The 20,437-nt window shown below is 36.4% G+C and overlaps 1 protein-coding gene across 2 annotated transcripts in view; it reads left to right on the forward strand.

Moving 5' to 3' along the window:
- LOC306860619 (zinc finger protein 704-like) overlaps positions 1-20,437 on the forward strand; it is a 56,211-nt gene that overhangs the window by 16,008 nt on the left and 19,766 nt on the right. The window lies entirely within an intron of this gene.

Below are 20,437 nucleotides of genomic sequence, written 5' to 3' on the forward strand. Positions count from 1 at the left end.
AGGGGTGTACTCACTTTTGTGGTCAGCGGTTTAGACATTAACGGCTGTGTGTTGAGTTATTTTGAGGGGATAGCAAATTTACACTGTTATACAAGCTGTACACACATTGTAGCAAAGTGTCATTTCTTCAGTGTTGAAAAGATGAAAAGATGAAAGGATATAATAAAAATTTTACAAAAATGTGAGGGGTGTACTCACTTCTGTGAGATACTGTAAATTGCTAGTAAATTCATCAAATAATTACAAACAAACAGCAAGTGACACAATGAACTAAATATGGAATTTAGTAGAAAGACAGAATTTGTCAAATATTCTTTAATAATCTTCTTTTTTTTTTTTAACAAATTTTGAAAAATAGTTTTTACAGTCTACTTAAAAAAAAGACAAAACAAACTAGGTTTCTTTTGTCCATATTCTATCTACTCATTTTCTTTAAAAAAATAAATAAATACAAAAACAAACCTTTCTACGTGTACTGCGTTAGGCTAACCAAGACTTGTAATAGCACTTGCATGTTGTTGCTCTTTTGTTGGTTTTGATTACTTCTGATGTCCTCATTTGTAAGTCGCTTTGGATAAAAGTGTCTGCTAAATGACTAAACGTAAATGTACTTCAAGCCACTGCTTTTAAGCTCCCATGAGTGCTTGCTTGCATGTGAGAGCGGTAATGTGGCTGTGTGCATGAACGGTCAAATGCACTTCTCGGTCAAAATGCTTGTCTTGGCAGGATATTAATGTAAACGCAGCCAGTTATGTTATAAGTGAATGTAATCAAATGGTCAATTTTATTTATAGAGCACTTTATACTATAAAAAATAGCTTTACTCTTTCAGTTTTAGAAGTTTCAAGTTTTAAAAATTGAATATGTGCCAGAATGTAACAATTAATTTGTAAAACATTTTAATGGTTAAATTTGAGTTTGCTTTAATACTTAATGCTTCATATAATAATAATAATAATAACCATGAAAACTATTCTAGTAATTTGAGCAGATTTTGTATAATTATTTCTATATTTACTGCTATTAAACAGATTTATGCTAAGAGAAGCATAAAATGTTCACTTGTGTTGGTATAGACTTCTCATATTTTGGTTTTCTAGGTAAAGTTTGTTCTAGTTTACCGCATTACTAATGAATTTGCGGTGCAAATAATGCTGTAATGTTGTTGCAAAATCTTTTTGGGAAATGTTTGGGACTTTTCCTTGTGATCCACTGTGAATGTGGGGATTTTTATTCAATACTTTTTATACGTTACATATACTGTGGCTTTTTATTGGGAAAAAAGTCCCCAGATTCTGGAATGCAATGACTGTAATAATATTTTTTTAAAAATCCACATGACTTTCCCTCTTGAAGCCTAACTTCATCATGAAATGAATCACTCAATACTCAGATGTCCTGTGTTTTCAGCTAGTCCATGTTTCTGTCATCAAGTCTTCCACAGATTTGATTTCCTCTGCATTTCCCCAAACTGAGCACTGATCTAAATCTGTACAGTCAGTCAGAATTCATCTCGATGAGAGAAAAGTTTATCGCTCTGGCTGCGTGAAATGAGCCAAACAGCCCTACTGGCACTATACATAAACTTCATGAACACGACGCTTTTAAATGTTTGTGTATGCTGTTCATTATATGAAATAAATTCATTCTATGCAGCTTCGTATGACTTTGTCATGAATAGCTCCAAGAAGTATTATGTACTTTTCTTCATTGAGTATTAAGTAAAACTGCCTAATGTTCTCTTTTCTCTTAAATAAAAAGAATGAATGAGCTCTGAGTGCAAAATCCACAAAAATCCACACGGATGCTTATTGGTGTAACTGAAAGTATTTAAAGTAATAATTTTCTGCAGTCAACTGAAACCAAACGAACAATTGGCAGAAAAGCTCAGCTGTGTGTTTTGTGTGCATACAAAAGCCCTTCATGTTGATGTTTTTGGAGCTCGTATTTTGTGCAAAGCTGTATTTACTGTGTGTATAGTTCAGCATAATTGTGTAGCCCAAGGAAGGAAGGGATATAGTGAGAGAAGGGAAGTGAAAGAGAAAAAACCCCACTACATATTACATTTCGCTCAAAATAAAAATTCCCACTGGAAAAACCGAGCTGTGGTTTCTAGGAAGCTGAGCTTTGGTACTCAGGCCTACTGCCACAGGTATCTAATGTTTTAAGGCTCCTTTTTATTTTTGTGTCATTTTTAAATAGATGTTCAGAGTGAGGTTATTCATTTTTGCCATTTGATTCACACATGACTGTAAATTTACCACCAACGTGCATCTCAGAGGAACACTTCACACAAAAGGTGTTGAACACTTTTCTGTGCAACTGTAATACACACCATTGGTTATAATACAATGACAACAACAACAAAAACACCTAACAGTGACATAAGTAGTCCATACTACACATGCTGTATATTTCAAGACATAAGTTGTGAAAACTATGTCACACCTGGTTAAGACACACTGACTATGTTTACATGGACATCAGTAATCCATTTATTTACCTTATTCTGAAAAATACATTGTTGTCCATGTAAGCGTACTAAGTGTTAGACCTTAGATTTTATAATGTCAGGGTTGACAAACTTGTTGGAAACTTGGATTGGGAAATTAAAAGGATCTAAATAATTAAATGAAATTGAACCCCAACAATTCTCTACGTAAATTAACATATGCCATGCACTGACAAAAATAAACAGCTTACACACTCTAAAAATGCTGGGTTAAAAAATAACCCAATCTTAACCCAGTCGCTGGGTAACTATGGGACAGAACGCGCGCTGGGTTGAGCCATTTGACCCAACCAGTGGGTCAGGTTAACTCTGTTGCTGGGTTAAACATGACCTAAATATTGGGTTATTTGTTGTGTCATTGCTTTGTTACCTTTATATTTACCGATATTACCAATAATAATAAATAACAATCACAAAGGAATGTAAAATTATTATTTTTCTTTAATACAATTACACAACACAAAAAATGTAACTGTAAATGTAAATTTAACAAGTTTTCACATTTCTTTTTAAACATAGTTTTTTTTTTTTTATCATTACATTCACATTACATCCAACCCCTACAGACACAAATAAAACAACTGTTTTTGTAGATCAGTTTCTTTAAAACACAAAACTGTGTAAACTAGGTACTGTAGATTCCTATTCTTTGTCAACATTGCAGCATCATAACACTATGAAATTGATTATTGCCACATGAGAATCAGTCCAAACATTGTGCCATTAAAACTAAGCCAAACAAAGATACCTACAACAGACAATACATGTGACAAAAAATTAAAACGTTACAAGTGGCCAGAAAAAACTGTTGCCCGCAAATCCCTCACACACGAAGACTCATGTCCATCAGTATGATATACTGCATGCTGGAGAAATTCCCAGGAAGGAAGATGTTAGTGTAGCTAACATCAAGCACAAAAAAGGATTTGAAAAAGATAAACGGCCTCAAGCAACAAGTCCGTTCCAACGGCATTGCCCGAAACAATGGCGAAGGTGTGGGATGTCGTTGTCTCGTCACCAAGGCACATGTGGAGGAATGCATCACCATGTAGGTCCCCACCTGTTAATTACACAACACTTAGTCTTGCAACATAACTTACATTTTTGCAAGTTGTAACATTTAAGTTGACTTAAATAACGTTTAAGTGTATTTTATGGAAATCAGCCAAACCATCAGGGTTTTCCTGTGAACTGGGTCTGGTAAAGGTTGCTCAAACAAAATATTTAATGCATTACTGATTTAGGTTTCTTTCTGCTTACTGGCACTTCTTTGTTGTCTACCTAAATTTCATCCAACCAACATGGCATAATTTAAAGCCCCCTATTGGGCAAAAAAGTATTTAGTCAGCCACCAATTGTGCAAGTTCTCCCACTTAAAAAGATGAGAGAGGCCTGTAATTTTCATCATAGGTACACTTCAACTATGAGACAGAATGAGGGGAAAGAATCCAGGAAATCACATTGTCTGATTTTTAAAGAATTTATTTGCAAATTATGGTGGAAAATAAGTATTTGGTCAATAACAAAAGTTCATCTCAATACTTTGTTATATACCCTTTGTTGGCAATGACAGAGGTCAAACGTTTTCTGTAAGTCTTCACAAGGTTTTCACACACTGTTGCTGGTATTTTGGCCCATTCCTCCATGCAGATCTCCTCTAGAGCAGTGATGTTTTGGGGCTGTCGCTGGGCAACACGGACTTTCAACTCCCTCCAAAGATTTTCTATGGGGTTGAGATCTGGAGACTGGCTAGGCCACTCCAGGACCTTGAAATGCTTCTTACGAAGCCACTCCTTCGTTGCCCGGGCGGTGTGTTTGGGATCATTGTCATGCTGAAAGACCCAGCCACGTTTCATCTTCAATGCCCTTGCTGATGGAAGGAGGTTTCATTTCCAAACATTCATTTTGCCATTAATTGTAATAATCCAGTGAGATATTTGTTTGCACAAAGAGTCTGAAAACAGCCAGTGCTCCACACAGACATCTAATCTGATCATCATCCAGTCTGTCTGGAAGAAACAGAACAAACTGAGACAGACTAAATCCAGAAGAACTGTGGCAACGTCTCCAAAATGCTTCAAGACACCTCCCTGCAAAGCTAACTGTAAAACTCTACTCAAGTGCACCGAGGGCAAAAGTTGCTTTAAATGCAAAGGATGCTCACACTAAATGTTGATTTAATTTACTTCATAGAAGTTAATTGATAAAGGAAATCTATTTATGACATTATTTTTGACAGCATCCTCATTTAACAGTATTTTTTTCACAAGTGTCTAAAACTTTTAACAGTACTGTAGCTTTCATGAAGCATCTTGGAGATGTTGCCACAGTTCTTCTGGATTTAGTCTGTCTTCGTTTCTTCATGTCATTCCAGACGGACTGGATGATGATCAGATCAGATCTCTGTGTGCAGCACTGGCTGTTGTCAGACATTCACTGAATTATTACAATTGATGGCAAAATGAATGTTTGGAAATGTAAACTGATATTTCCTATTGACACACTACAGCAAAAGATCAAAATAACTGACTTCGCAGGCACGTCGCAGACATTTACTTGGAAAAAAAGACCTTAAAAGATCAATTTTAATATGAAATGATCTAATTCTTAGAAAACATTACAAAGCCATACAGAAACGTTACACAGACAGTAAATTAACTGAACTTACCCCTGTATTTCCATGAGGCGTTAAAATAAGTATATAAAACTTTTCACGCGCACACACACACACACACACACACGCTCACACGCATGCGCACACTCATAAATATATAACTTTTATAACGATAAAGAGATTGAGGCCTTTTTTGTCAACAACAAAAATGTAAGCAGCTACTTCATTCACAGAATAATGCTAATGTTAACTCACACAGCGACAGATCAAATATCACATTAACCGTGAAATCAGCGTGCTCTAGAAATAACCCAATGTTGTCATGATAACGTAATATTGGAGAGTAGGGGTGATGAGCAGTAATTTTTATATCTGACTCATTACTCATTTTGATTGTGGTTAATGTACAGGATTTTAATAATTAGTGCTTCTGACGACTCATATTGTAATGTTTCATCTGACTTTTTGGTCTTTATAGAGTGCATCATGGTTATATTCATATTATACACCTTATTAAAGAAAACATTAAAATCCTTGTACTGGATCTGATTTTGTTGTTGATGCCCCATTCAAGTTAGTTTTTGCTGCAGACTTAGACGTTGTAATTTTACACAATACACAATTTATTTTACAGTTGTATTCAAATATTATCATATATTAAGGGGTGGGGGAAAATCATTACGGCAGAGCATTATAGCATTACAATAATTTGTCTGGCAATGTTGTATCAAGACATGGACGCCAAGTATTGATGTTATATCAGGGCCTACATTTCGTCAAGGGATTGTGAGTATTGCACATAGTTATCATTTCTGCAAGCTCAGCGTGTATAATGCAGGAAAACAGATTAAATCAATAATTTGAAATCTTTGTCAAACTCTACCACATCTTTCTTACTCTCTCTCTCTCTCTCTGAGCGGTGTGTAAAGGAAGCACATTCTCATACAGTATATATCTGATCTTGGATCAGTCGGAGAAAGCTAAATAAATAGTGTCACCTTTGTCTTCCTCAGGGTGTAAGGTTGTTTTGTTAAAAAAAATTATTAAATTGCGAACATACGAGGAAGGGACATTTTTAACAAGGAATGGATGGATATGGAGATGGATATTAAGATCTAAGATAAACAGACTGAGAAATGTATCCTTTTAGATAAAACAGATGCCAAGTTTTCCATTTGGATTTCCAATTGGATTTGAATATATGTTATATATGTTTCAAAATACTTAAAATCCTAATAATATTGTATGTGTATGTACACATACATACATATATACACAAATGATTACATTATTATTTGCTGTATTTACTAAATCTCTGCCCTTCTCTTTATCAAATGAGTCACCTGTGGATCCCTCTTTCTTTAAGAACAGCTCAGTATACAGTGGAGTTCAAAGAGTCTGACACCAGACTGAAAATCTTGGACTGAAATTAGAATTTCACTCTGGGAATAAACACAGTTTTTAGAATTGTGAAAGCGTTTAGACAAAGAAACAAAGTGCTCTCTTGCAGACACTCGCCCTGTAGCAGAAAGCACTGTGTTCGGGTCTGTGTCTCTCTCTCTCTCTCTGCGGGAAGTGGTCTGTGAGGTTTGCTTAAGGCCTGTTTGTTTGATTAGTTCAGCTGTTTCGTTTCAGATATTTTCATCACTATTTATTCCTGTACTGTGTTTACACACTTGAGCAGTGTCGGCTGGGGACACTGAGTGGGGGCCCCAAATACACATTTAAATGCAGAATTAGACATTATTCCCATATGGGTGGATTAAAACGGGTCATTTTGATTGTGGTCAGATACTAAAACTGTAACACAGAACACAACTGTGCTCCTTAGTATGAGCAGATGTATTGGTGGACCATCCAACTCCCTTATATTCTCCCATTTTTAAAGTCAGTCGTGACTGTTTTTGATGCACAGTGATACATGTCCCACCAGCGAAGATGAAAACCAACTTGATTATGTTTACATATGTTTATCAAGTTCATAACTTGAGGACCAGAATGCAAAGGAGTGATGTGCTGTTAGTTTTTTAAACAATCAGATGTCTTATTTTTGTTGGACAAATGATAAAACATGCACAAAAATGGTGGGTTGGGCTCTTTTGCCTCAAAACACTTGCAGAACCCTAACAACATTTTAACAGCTACTTGGAACACCTTAGCAACCACATAGAAACAGTCACAACTGACTACAACAGCCTAACAGTACATTAACAACCACTTAAACTGCAAAGCAATACTCACAGCCTCCTAGACATCCTAAAACAACCTGCACAGGAACACTTATAGCCACCCAACACACCCTAGAAACATTCTAACCACTTGGAACGCCATTACAACTGCATAGCAAAACTCTCAGCCTCCAAACAACACCCTAGCGACATGATAATGACTTGGAACGCCTTAGCAACTGCATAGCTACACCCTCTCCAACAACACCCTAGCGACATGATAATTACTTGGAACGCCTTAGCAACTGCATAGCAACACTCTCAGCCTCCAACAACACCCTAGCGACATGATAATGACTTGGAACGCCTTAGCAACTTCATAGCAACACCCTCTCCAACAACACCCTAGCAACATTATGACTCTGAACACCTTAGAAACTGCATAGCAAGACTCTCAGCCTCCAACAACACCCTAGAAACATAGTATCAACAAATTGAAACACCTTAGTGACTGCATAACAGCACTCACATTTACCCACAACACCTGAACTATGTTCTGACAGCAAATTAGAACAACTTGGCAACCCTCACAACAACTCAGTACACCCTAGAAACAGGCTAACACTTCATAGCAACAAAGAGACACTCACAGTCTCCGATAACACCCTAGCAACATGATAACTACTACTGGAAACACCATAGCAACTACACAAAAGCAACAGTTTGAACTACTGACAACACTCTAGAAACATGTTAACAACCACTTAGAACACCTTAGCAACTGTATAGCAATACCCTTGGCCTCCAAAATATCCTAGTAACATGATAACAATGACTTGGAACACCTTAGCAATAAAAACTGTTCCATAAAAACAGTCACATTTGTCCGAACACCTGAGCAACATTCAGTTAGATCAACTCACAACCACTCAGTACGCCCTAGAAACATGCTAACGGACACACAGAACATCTTAGCAACTGCATGGTAATGCTCACAGCCTCCAACAACACCCTAGCAACACGATAACGACTTGGAACACCTTAGCAACATAATAACAACAACTTAGAACACCTTAGCAACTGCCTAGTAACATTCACAGCCTCCAACAATACCCGAGCAACATGAAAACAACAACTTGGAACAGCTTAGCAACTGTATCACAACACTCATATTGACGTTAAATTAATATAACCCAACCATAAACTTGCCATATATTTACAACGACTTAGTCCCTTCATTTGGCCCTCACCAGTACTGAAACGAGTTCACACTAACACACACTCTCAACAACAGCCGACGTGGGGTTTCCCCTCGCCCTCAGATGGAAATGAACAACTCATTTGATGGCCTCAGAGACAACTGTGTAATAAGGCATCTCTATGTTGCTAAAGCCGCAGCTGGGAGTTAGTGCAGCATAATGACAACATCACAGAAACTGTGTTTAAGGTCACCAAGCTGTGAAGTCCTGTGTACTGCAGTCAGATGAGCTACAGTACATGCACTGCACTTAATTATCACAGTCAAGTCAATATTATTTGTATAGTGCTTTTAACAATGTAAAGTGTGTCAAAGCAGCTTTACATCGGCTTGATATAAAGCTGGGTGGCTTTATATCAAGTGGCATTGTACTCAAATGGCATTATAGGGTGGCATTATACTCAAATGGCAAAGTGTGTCTCCTTTGCTTCATTGTGCTCAGTCAGCCTGCTGATTAAAAATGGAATTTGTTTTTATTTAAAAGTTTATTTTTACACTCTTTTACCGCTGCAGTTCAGAGGCTTCTAAAGTTGAAGCTTGTGAGGATGTTTCCTTTCAGACTCTTCGAACTAAATTTGGACGTGCGAGGAAGTGGTGTTTTGTCATGCGGGTGTGAAGTTCTTTCTCTTGGTGTATCTGCTTGTCTGTTGTGTACTGAAAATTAATCTGGTTTGCTGGACTTTGTTGGTTTAACTGCTCTCTTAGCCTGGTGTTTAGTTGGTTTAGTTGGTCAGCTGTCTGGTCTCTCAGCCTGACTAGCTTATTTCAAACAAATATCACATACTTCATGGAATTTACAATGCACAGACTAGTTTTTTTACATTTTAGAAGAAAATGTCAACAGAAATTGTTGTAGTCAGGATGTTACTATGTAGTTGCATCAAAGAATCCTGACAAAGTATCACGGTTTCCACGAAAATATATAAAAAAAGGTTTCTTTTCAGTATATTCAAATGATTTCTGAAGAATCATGTGACACTGAAGACTGGAGTAATGATGCTGAAAATTCAGCTTTTGCATCACAGAAATAAATTATATTTTACAGTCTATTTTTATAGAAAACAGTTATTGTAGTAATATTTCACAGTATTACTGTTTTTACTGTATTTTTGATCAAATAAGTGAGTATTGGTGAGTTAAAGAGACGAAAACATTTAAAAATGTATTGACGCTAAACTTGAATGGTATAAACCAAAGTTATTTTTAATAAATCAGATGTGAACCGATATTAGACACTCTTGTGCTTTTACCAAGCTTTTTGTTTGGGAAAATTATAGTGGAAATATGCAGAGAACAGTTTTTATTATTATATAGGATTACATTATTATGAAGTAACTTACATAAGTGTGTGTGAGAGACCATGTGCATTTAGAGAGAGAGAGTTTGGCACCGAGCTCTGGTGTAAAAGCAGGACAGTTTGCCAGACACACAGTAACTTGCATAAGAAGGGCTTTTATAAATTACAATGTTGTGTGCTATTAAAGTCCAGTCATCTATCATTCTATTGCTGTACTGTAGCCTTATCTTCTGGTAAACATGGACACTGTCCCACCTACCAGTGTGTGTGTGTGTGTGTGTGGATCTGGAGTGGAGCGGGGCATTACATAACATTGTGGTGGAAAACAGGCGGAGACTAACTGGGTGTGCTGGGCAGGGGTGGAGATGGCTATTATTAGAGGACTGCACAGAGAGAGAGATGGAAATATAGATGGGAAAGAGAGATAACAGCTGATATATATATATCACACAGGAGCCAACGACATGGGGAAGAGCTGAAATGAGGAAAAAGAGTTGTACAGCTGGAAAGTGAAAAATCAAGTTATATCGTTATTTTTGAGAAAAGCCCCTTGAATAAAGATTATTAAATTTTATTCATCTTTATCATCGCTTTTTCATTTTATTTTGGGGGATTTTGCACAGTCCGCTGTGCTACAGCCTCATATATATATATATATCTATATGTATATGTATATATGTGTGTTTTTATTATTACTATAGTATTGATCGATATTGGAAATGTATATTGGCCAGTAATGGATATTCAGTCATTTATGTTGATTTTTACATTAATCTGACTCTCAATTAAATTTAAAATCGCTAATAATTTAATAACATTATTAATTACAATCAATCAATCAAACTTTACATTTATAATGATGTGATGGCTAAATTTACTTGTTGCATTTAAAACTTTTTACAAATATTATTTTATTAAAATATCTTTTTATTTTTCAGAAGTGGGATTTGGGCATTTATTTGATCAAAAATACAGCAAAAACAGTGATATTGTGCAATATTACTTTATTTTACTTAGTTTATTTCTGAGATGTAAAGCAATCTCCAGTCTTCAGTTTCACATGATCCTTCAGAAAAAAAAGGTAAAAACCATTGAGATCTTTGATTAATAGAAAGTTCATAAGAACAGCGTTTATTTCAAATACAAATCTGTCTTTACTGACACTTTTGCTAATTTGAATGCTTCCTTGCTGAATAAAAGTCTAAAAAAAAAAAAAATGCAAAACTTTTAAATGGTATAAAACTTTTATTATTGCAAATTTATTGGCCATCGCTTATCAGTATTGGACAGAATTAAGTTATTGGCACATCTCTGTAATTAATTAATTACGTGAACTTAGTTATTGGCAAATTGTTAAATTGACAGCTCTTAGAAAAACAACCAAGTTACACAGAAAAGAGACCTGCACTCAAAAAATTCGATGAAGGTGACAAATGAATGGTACATCTCTGGTTTACCCACAAGTCCTGCAACATCTTATTGTGTTTAAGTGGATCTTAATGGATCATAACACACTGCTGGATCTCATCCGTGACTATCCGTCCATCAGTATTGAGCAAGAGGGGATGGGGGAGGTGTAGCGCCGCTCCGCTCTCGGGCGAAAGTTAAGGATGGAGTGAAAATGAGGGGCTGAATGGGAGAGAAGGGTCGCGGGTGAGGGAGACAAATGAAAACACATGTCAGAGAGAGAGAGAGAGAGAGACAAAGATGTATGAAACACTCACTGTTCACGTGGAGCTGCAAACATTTCAGACCTTAACATGTGCTCAAGAAGTGAATAAAAGAAAACACTGGCCAGCTAGAGGGAGGAATGCCGTACGCTTTCTAACTCTGCTAAGGTCATACGCGGTGGACTTTAGAGCAAGAGGCAAACATGCATCCCACACACTATATTCAAAGGCCTTCTCTGGTTGACACAACAAGGGCGGTTGGCCGACATGCGTAAAACCTCTGGGAAAAATTGCACAAGTAAACACACAAAAATATAGAAGAAAGGGCATTCAGATGTATCCTGGCACGCTACTTTAATAACTAGCTCAGATGACTGGTTCTGTCATGCATGCTGTTGTTTTCTCATGCTTAGTTTGATCTGAGGTCAGGCCGTGGGACTGCAGTTTTGACCCTTGTGTGCTCTTCTCACAGCAGCTTTGAACTATTTCTGATAACCAAGAGTGGACGTGCCTGGAGCAGTGTGTGTCAAAGGAATATTATGGGTTATTTACAAGCGAGTATGGTGGATGGCATCTTTGGTATGCTGTTGATTACCATTAGCAATAATGTCAAAGCATCCTTCAGTTTGTTCAAATGTGACCCCAACCACAAATAAATCCTCAAAACATGATATTGGAGAGATTCGGCTGTATGATATTGGTACGGTATGAAGCAATTCCGGTAATATCGATATACAGTAATTGGAAAAAATATCTAGGGAGGACACAGACTGAACTGCTGCAGAGAAAGTGCATAATACAATTTGTTTATACAGAAATTGTAATGTGAAAGCGAACCACACCAAACAAACAAAAATCAACATTGTATTTGGTCTGGACCAAAGCAAATGAACTAGCGTACTTTCCTGGTGTGAATACACCCTTATTTAAAAAAAAACAGGACTTTTTAAAGTCCCAATGTCCGTTACAGAGGACATAGCATAACATATGAATAACATATCATTTTTCAATATATATATATATTTTATTATGCTCTAAACAATGTAATGACATAACAAAATACTAAATTCACAAAACTGTTTTTTTCTTTGTAGGTTAATAGCTTTATTTAGAAAATTAGAGTTATGATTTCAACCTTGTCTCATGGCATAAATGTACCTGGGTGTACTTTTTAGCAAGACCTTTTATGTACCTTACTGCACGTTTCACCGCAGTTTCAAAGAAAAATGCCCACTGAGTGGCGTTAAAACACTGGTTCAATTCGTAAACCCTGGCATATTTTTATTACGTTGATATAGGTACGTATTGCTGTTTTTATTACGTTGGTTCAGGTACGTATTGCGGCGGTTCAGAATTCAAATATCCGGGGACTGTCGCTAAAAATTAAAACTCCATCACGGGAGATCTTGGCAAGCCAGGGCGGAAAACCACACTTCGGTTTCCATAGCCGCGGGGAGAAACAGGAAAAAAAAAATGGAGGAAAGGCGCGCCGCTTACTATTTTGTTAGGTCTCGGTTTCCGTCATGGGACGTGGTTGTAGTAAAGCGCCCAACGCAGGAGTAAACATAAATATTTTTTAATTCTAACTTCAACACAGAGGACAGGAGAATTCATAGGCAGCAACGCCACGTATTCCTTTAAAATGAACATCAAACCGAGACAAAGAACATACAGAAACAGAAGGCTTATAAAGACAGGGAAACCAAAGGAGCAAACGAGATGCTTAATTAACACAGGTGATAAGAATGAATGATGATAAACTAATAGGAACAGGAACCAAACCAAATAAGGCAAAACAGGAACTCAACAGGAACATACGTTACAGTTTTATTGTGATTATTTATTATAATATTGAGATATTATGAAATTATATTATAGAAAAGAGAAATATATTTTAATAATAATAGTCAAATAAAAACATTAAAATAAATGAGTAATAAAACAAATTTATTTAATTGTAAAATTACTAATATTTTTGTATTTCATTTTCAAAGCGATATTGATTTTGTTTTGATATATCTAAGATTTTGATTAGTAAAAACAAGAATACAATTTAAAATGCAATTTAAAAGAACTGTTTTCTGTATATATAGAAACAGCACACCTCCATTTAATAAGGCTTACAATTTGAGATATGATTCATGTTCATATATTTGGATGATCTGAAAAATGATCAGAGGTTTTGTAATCAGACATTTCTCAAAAAAACTGATTCATCCGAAGTTATCATTAAATAAATATTTACCTCATCTACTTTCTAAATGTATTCTATTGATCTTATTATGAACACTTCATCCATGCATGTTTCATTTTGTATATATGAAAAAAATCTGGATCATTTGGTGATGTTTGCTGGATTTCTCCAATCGTTTAGTCTACTTAAACTAATTTCTTAAAATGACTTCAGATCTGCCTAAATGTGAGTTTAGTTTGTATTTAAAAACTGACAGACAAGTCAAAATTATTTTTACGTAGGCTAAATCTTGTCATGCAAGTGTCCAGAATCAACAGTCTGGACAACATTGTGAAGAAAATTGCACTTCTGTGTCACACACCACAGGAAGAATGATGTGTGTGTGTGTGTGTGTGTGCGCTGCTAACTTTAGCATACCGCTCGCAATGTTCAGTGCTTATTGTGGGCTTTTCTGCAGGCCAGATAGCTTTCCTCTGTCTGGATCTCTGCCAAGCGGCGTGACATATCTACTTCCTGAAAAATACACTGAACCAAACAGAGACAAAACCAAACCAATGCATGAGGCAGCGCAATGAAAGCATGGACTGCAGGACGGCACCAAAAGCCTGACCACTAGTGAAAATGCAGCACTTTTGCATTTTTTACTTTAATAAAAATAAAAGCATAATAAAATAAAGGCATAACAATTTGAGGAAAAGTTTAAATGGATAAGTACAATTTGAGGAAAGTTGAAATAAGTTTTTTTTTTTTTTTTTTCTCAAGGAAATTAATACTTTTATCCAGCAAGGTTGCATTAAATTAAGCAAAAGTGACAGTAAAGATGTTTATGTTTATATTAAACCTCCAGAGACAAAACTCTTTCGAGCAATTTGAGTACAAGGATCAGGTGTGTGTGTGTTTGTATGTGTCTGTCATGCAGGGTGACGGCGCTTACCTTATTTACACACACACACACACACACACACAGGTTGGTTATAAATAGTGAGGTGACCCACATCCACACAGTCCTGTAAACAGACACTCAGAGAGAGTATGACAGTCCTCACAGATAAATATTATCTGTTTACTACAGGGGTCTCCATCCTTATTTCATTCGGGAACTATTTCAAATGAAAGCGGCTGAGAGCTACCAGTGTTATACAGTATTAAATCTCTTAAATAATATATCAATCCAAACTGTTATACACGGCGTGGTTAAAATGTGCTGGAAATATTAAAAAAGTACTGATAAGACACACTGAAATAATTTTCCCAAGTTTTATGACAAAAGCCAACAAATAAAATTAGCAGCACTTTGCACTTTTTATTTGCATAAACAGGGAATTAAAAAAAATGGCCAGAACAAAAAATATTCATAACATGTTATCTACTGATATGTACTACATGTTCAAATAAAGTTTTGAGCATTTTAAAAAATAAAATTATATCAGCCTTTAAATCTTTTTTTTAATAAAAGGATGAGTCCATGCACAGTTCTACAAGCTCATGTGTAGTCTAAAAATCTCAACACTTCTGATAACAAGGGAGGATATTTTCCATTGACCGGTTAAGATTTACAACAATTTGGTCTGATTTTCACATTGGTCTGAACAAAAATACGGCAGACAGACTGAATGAGCTATTTCCACGTTAACCTCTGTAAACAAAACTGCACTGCGCTTCTAAACACTGCTTTATTACGTATTACACGGAGGGAAGATGGAAAGCAAATGCCATCGAAACTTTTCTGAAGACAGTCGGTTTCCTATTATGCATTCACACAAATAATGAAATCATATATTCTTTCATATAATTTCCCTCAGCAGTCTGCCTTCAGTCATGTTTTTACACAAAACGAAACTACATGTTGCGCCTGCGTGAGACTCTTAATAACTTTGATCAAAGCTGAACTGTATTTACTGTGAGTTTTTCAAATCGCGCTGATCAAATACGGGTTTAATGATCATTAAAATACATTATTGGGATCATTGAAATAACCTCACGGCCGATATGCCAATATGTCTTGGCGAGCTACCTCCAATCAGGCTGTGAGATACTGGTGGAGACCCCTGGTTTACTATGAAACCACAAACGCAGAAGACTCATTCACTTCATATTCTCACATTTATTTCCTTATTAATTGTTTTGCTCTTCCTTCATCCTACACAGCTGAGCAGGTTTGGGGGGTTTCTTGTAGGCGCCTTCAGAATTCAGCTTTGCATTACAAGAATAAATTACATTTTCAAATATATTACTATATTACTGAATTGATCAAATATTTAACTGTTTGATCATAAAAAAAACAACCAACCTTTTTTCCTTTTACACCATATTTACTTTAGAAAATGTAAAACATGTTGTTGTTAATAATAATTTAGTCAGATTTATTAATGTAACTGTAGTGATTAATTATCTTATAACATGATGGAACAGAGATCTAGTGTGGTGTGCTCTCTCTCTCTCTCTCACACACACACACACACACACACTCTCTCTCTCTCTCTCTCTCTCTCTCTCTCTCTCGCTCTCTCAGTGAGATGCTGGCTTCACTCCAGCCAATAGCGGCTGTTCGTCAGTAATGGAGCTGCTCTCTGGAGTGCTATCAGGCAGGGCCAGTTCTGTTTACTTGAGCTTCTATCAGTGAACATGTGCAGCCAGGCCCTGGTTAGAGAGGAGGAGAAAACACACACATACTCAGAGCAGGCCAGCAGGGCGGAGACTGAAGCTCCGAGGCGTGGGAGTTACAGCTGTGCTTCTCACTGCCTGCTCCATCCTGCACACACACACACACACACACACACAAAACCTTACATATTCAAAGACATATTCAAACATAAAGGCATACACAAATGAAGTGTCCTCTATACCTGTACACTCAGACTGATCTGTATGACCACACACAGTTCTCCATGAGGTCCTCTGAATAAGCTTCATCCAAACCTGATTAAGTCGCATGGAGTCATTGATAAGTCTGACTGTTAAGAGTCGATCTGCAGACTCATTTTTATCTGCCATGACAGCACAACTTATTTTGTATTAGGTTGGAAAGCAGTATGGCAAATGAATAAAGAAAGAAAGAAATGAATAAAATAATAAAATAAAACAACAAAATAACTGAATTACATTGCCAGTTCTTATATTGGCAATGTATTATTTTTGAATTGCTGTTTAAATGCCCAGTGTGAAATTTTGCATAATGCAGAACTTGTCTTAAAGTTGTCTTCAAATATTTTTAGATAGATAGATAAATTAGTCAGCATTTACTCACTCTCATTTTCTTATTTTCTTCCATAGAGCGCAAGAGGTGAATTTTTAAAGAATATCCTGGTCACTTTCTTCATAATTAAAGTGAATAAAGACTGGTGCTGTTAGGTGGTCTATACAACTTCAATTTCATTCTCTTTTCACACACAAAGCTATCATGTGACTGCAAAGGGCTTAGAAATAAAGCACATGAGTTGTATGAACCACTATTATGATACCTTTGCTTCATTCTGTCATCACAATGGCACATAACTGTAACGCAACACAAACCACAGCTGTTTACTCTCAGCTAATATAACCTAGATCTAACCGAGAGAAAAACCCAAACGGGGATGCTCTTCAATCGTAATCTTTTCTTAATTTCCTCAGATTTGGAGGAATGTGACCGTAGACGTGTAAGTTTACTTCTGACAGGAGTACTAATGAGCCCTGCGGCCAGACGGATCAGTCCCATTATAATCAAGACGCTAGATTATGTTGTTCTGCTCACTTTAAATCTAGACACTGTGTTACACAGGCCTGCAGATGCTGTCGACCAGAGTGATTAGAGGATGTGGGTTAATTCATCACGGTTACTGGTGTAGCATTACATGCACACTTAAATTTGACTTTAATGCTGGAAATTAGATTCCAATAAGTCTCATTTATCTCTCACACACATTCACAGATTTGCTAAGCCCCTCTCGGCGTGTTTATGAATGTGTTTGGGTGAATATGGTCACGCACGAATCATACAGCTGAATGTGATAGAGCTTTTTCGGGAAAAGCGTGGAGAAGCGGGAAGGCAGGAAAGCAGTCGGTGTGTGAGTGTGAGAGAAGCAGAGTGGGAGGGAAACAGTGCTGGCGCTAGAATCTGTTTGAGTCTCTGATATCCTCGCGCTCGTTCCCAAATCATTAGGTGGATTTACTTTTGGGAGCTAAAATTACAAAATACTCACTAGAAGTTATTGTGTGTGTGTGTGTGTGTGTGTACATATAGTTCAGCAGATCAATATGTAATATATATTATTCAACAAGTATTCATTTAATCAATCAGAAGTGACAGTAAAGGCATTTATAATGTTATAATGGATTTCTATTTCAAATAAATGCTGTTTACCGAATCCTTAAAATGCAACACAGTTTCCAAAAAACAAAACAGAAACAAAAAATGCAGCAAAACTGTTTACAACATTGAAAGTAAAACTTTTTGTGTATTCTGAGACATTCTTAGGCCCAACTTTATTAAACGGGGCAAATTAGCGTTAGAGCACAAATGGGAGGGGGAAATTCTGCAGGTGATTTACATCTCATTACCATAATGACCAGCGCCATCTACCAAGAGCAGCGCAAATTACTGCCTGATTTAAGACATGTTTTCTTTGAGCGTTACGTAATGCCGCAAATACCAGTGAATTGACGAGCGCAAATATTAGTAAATCACGTTGCAGGATTCATTGAAATACTCTCCTCCTATACATTTACAGATCAAAAGGGAAACTCCTACAAATGCATATTCAGTAAGATGAGTCGCACAAATAACCGTGTCTATTCAGTGCTAATTCTTTACTGCGTGTCTTCAATAAATCCTGACCGTAGTTTTTTAACGCCAAATGAGGGTTTGCGCTGACACAAGCTGATAGTAAATCTGGCCCTTTTTTGGCTAAACAATTTATAAATACAGGGAATATTGCTATTTAATGTAAAATATGTATTGTTTTGTATCTGTATCATGTAAATGTGTAATGTAGTAATTATAATTAATTACATATAAAGGCAGTCTGCTAGTCATGTTCCAGTTTAGATAGCTGAATGTATTGTGTGTGTGCACACATGTGGGTGTTGCTTTTATATATAAGTTGCTACATATATATTCTTATGCAATACCAAAAATACCAGCATAATCCACCTCCAGTGTGTGTTTTGATTAAGACTGTCGGAAACAGAGAAATGCAAACATACACCTACATATTCATTCTGAATGTGTGCTCCACACACACACACACACACAGTCTTTAATAAAACCAGCATAGTACTGTCATCTATAATGTGTCATTTTCTTTGCCTCTAGAAGCAGACTGTTTTTGGCCTCTCCTCTCTTCTTTTTTCAAAACTGTGCGGCTTTCTTTTTGCATGCATCTGTCTCTGTCGTTCCTCTCTCTTCTCTAAAAATGAGCCAGAACTTCATATTTTATTTATGTTCCTTAGTCTGTCTGCTTCTAATCCACTACTTGCTTTTCTTTTCTTTTGCAGCGATAGAAAGATTTTTGGAAGTTGACCCAGATAAAGGAAAAAAGTTTGACAGCCCTGCCAAGTCTCTGGGCTTGGCTTTCAGAGCGACTCCAAACCAGTTTGCTCTGGTTGGGTTGCCAAAGCAGGCGGGGGGAGGGCAGAAACCCGGCATGTGTGTGTGTGTCGGGCAGAGGGAGCATATTTCATGAAATTATGAGGGAATATGAAGGAGTGTGAGTGGGATTTTGTGATTATATAACACAGAGACACAGCTTAGCATTGTCAGTTTCTGTGCTTAGATCAGTGCTGCTGTGTGCAGGGTGGAGAAGATCAGACCGGGGAAACAATCTGATTCTCGCCTGATTCTCTTGCGTGGCTCAATTACGAATTACGAATGTTGAAATAGGTGGTTAACTTTTAATTAGTAGTTCACCACCAAAAATTTCCTTCTCATGTCGTTCCAAATCCATATGACATTGCTTTTCTGTTGGACTAAAAAGAGGTTTAGCAGAACGTTCAGGCTGCACTTTTCCATACAATAGAAATGAATGGGCACAAGTAAAATTTTTTTTTTTTGAAGACATAAAAATGGTCCATATTTCTTTTGAGATACTCGTATAAAACTTTGTGTAATAAACAGACCAAAATTGTATTAATTATTCACTGATAATTAGTTATGGCCATCGTGTTTCACATTGCTTCCATACCAGTGTTATTTTAGTATTATTTGCATACTATTGTATTATTTGTTTATATTTTAAATAAGCACATTTTAGTTTTTTTTTTTATTTTTTACAATATTTTTAATATATATTTTGATTTCATTTAATTTTAGTTCTTCAGCTTATTTCAGTTTATTTTATCCTTTTTTTTCATCAACTATTTATTAGGTTTATTTATTACACAAACTATTTTTTGGTCCCTTTGGACTGGAAGCAAAATCATTTCCATTTGACGAGATTAATTTCTAACATAATATTTGTTTGATATTGTGTAGTTGTTTGTTGAATCAGCATGCCACTGATCGCATTCACATCAGTTCCATCTTGTACAGTAATCTTATTTAAACATTTCTAATTTGCATAAATATTTAAATGTAATGTCTGTTATCACTCTCCTCTCTCTCTCTCTCTCTCTGATCTCCCACAATACCCCCCAGGTTTCCCTCTCTTTCACTGCAATCCATCCAATATAACAGCCATCAATCATGTGCACGCAGTATACATACACAGCTCGAAGCTGAATCTCACCTGTGAGCAAGACCCTAAAC

Source organism: Barbus barbus (genome assembly GCF_936440315.1).
Source record: "Barbus barbus genome assembly, chromosome: 41".
NCBI lineage: Eukaryota > Metazoa > Chordata > Actinopteri > Cypriniformes > Cyprinidae > Barbus > Barbus barbus.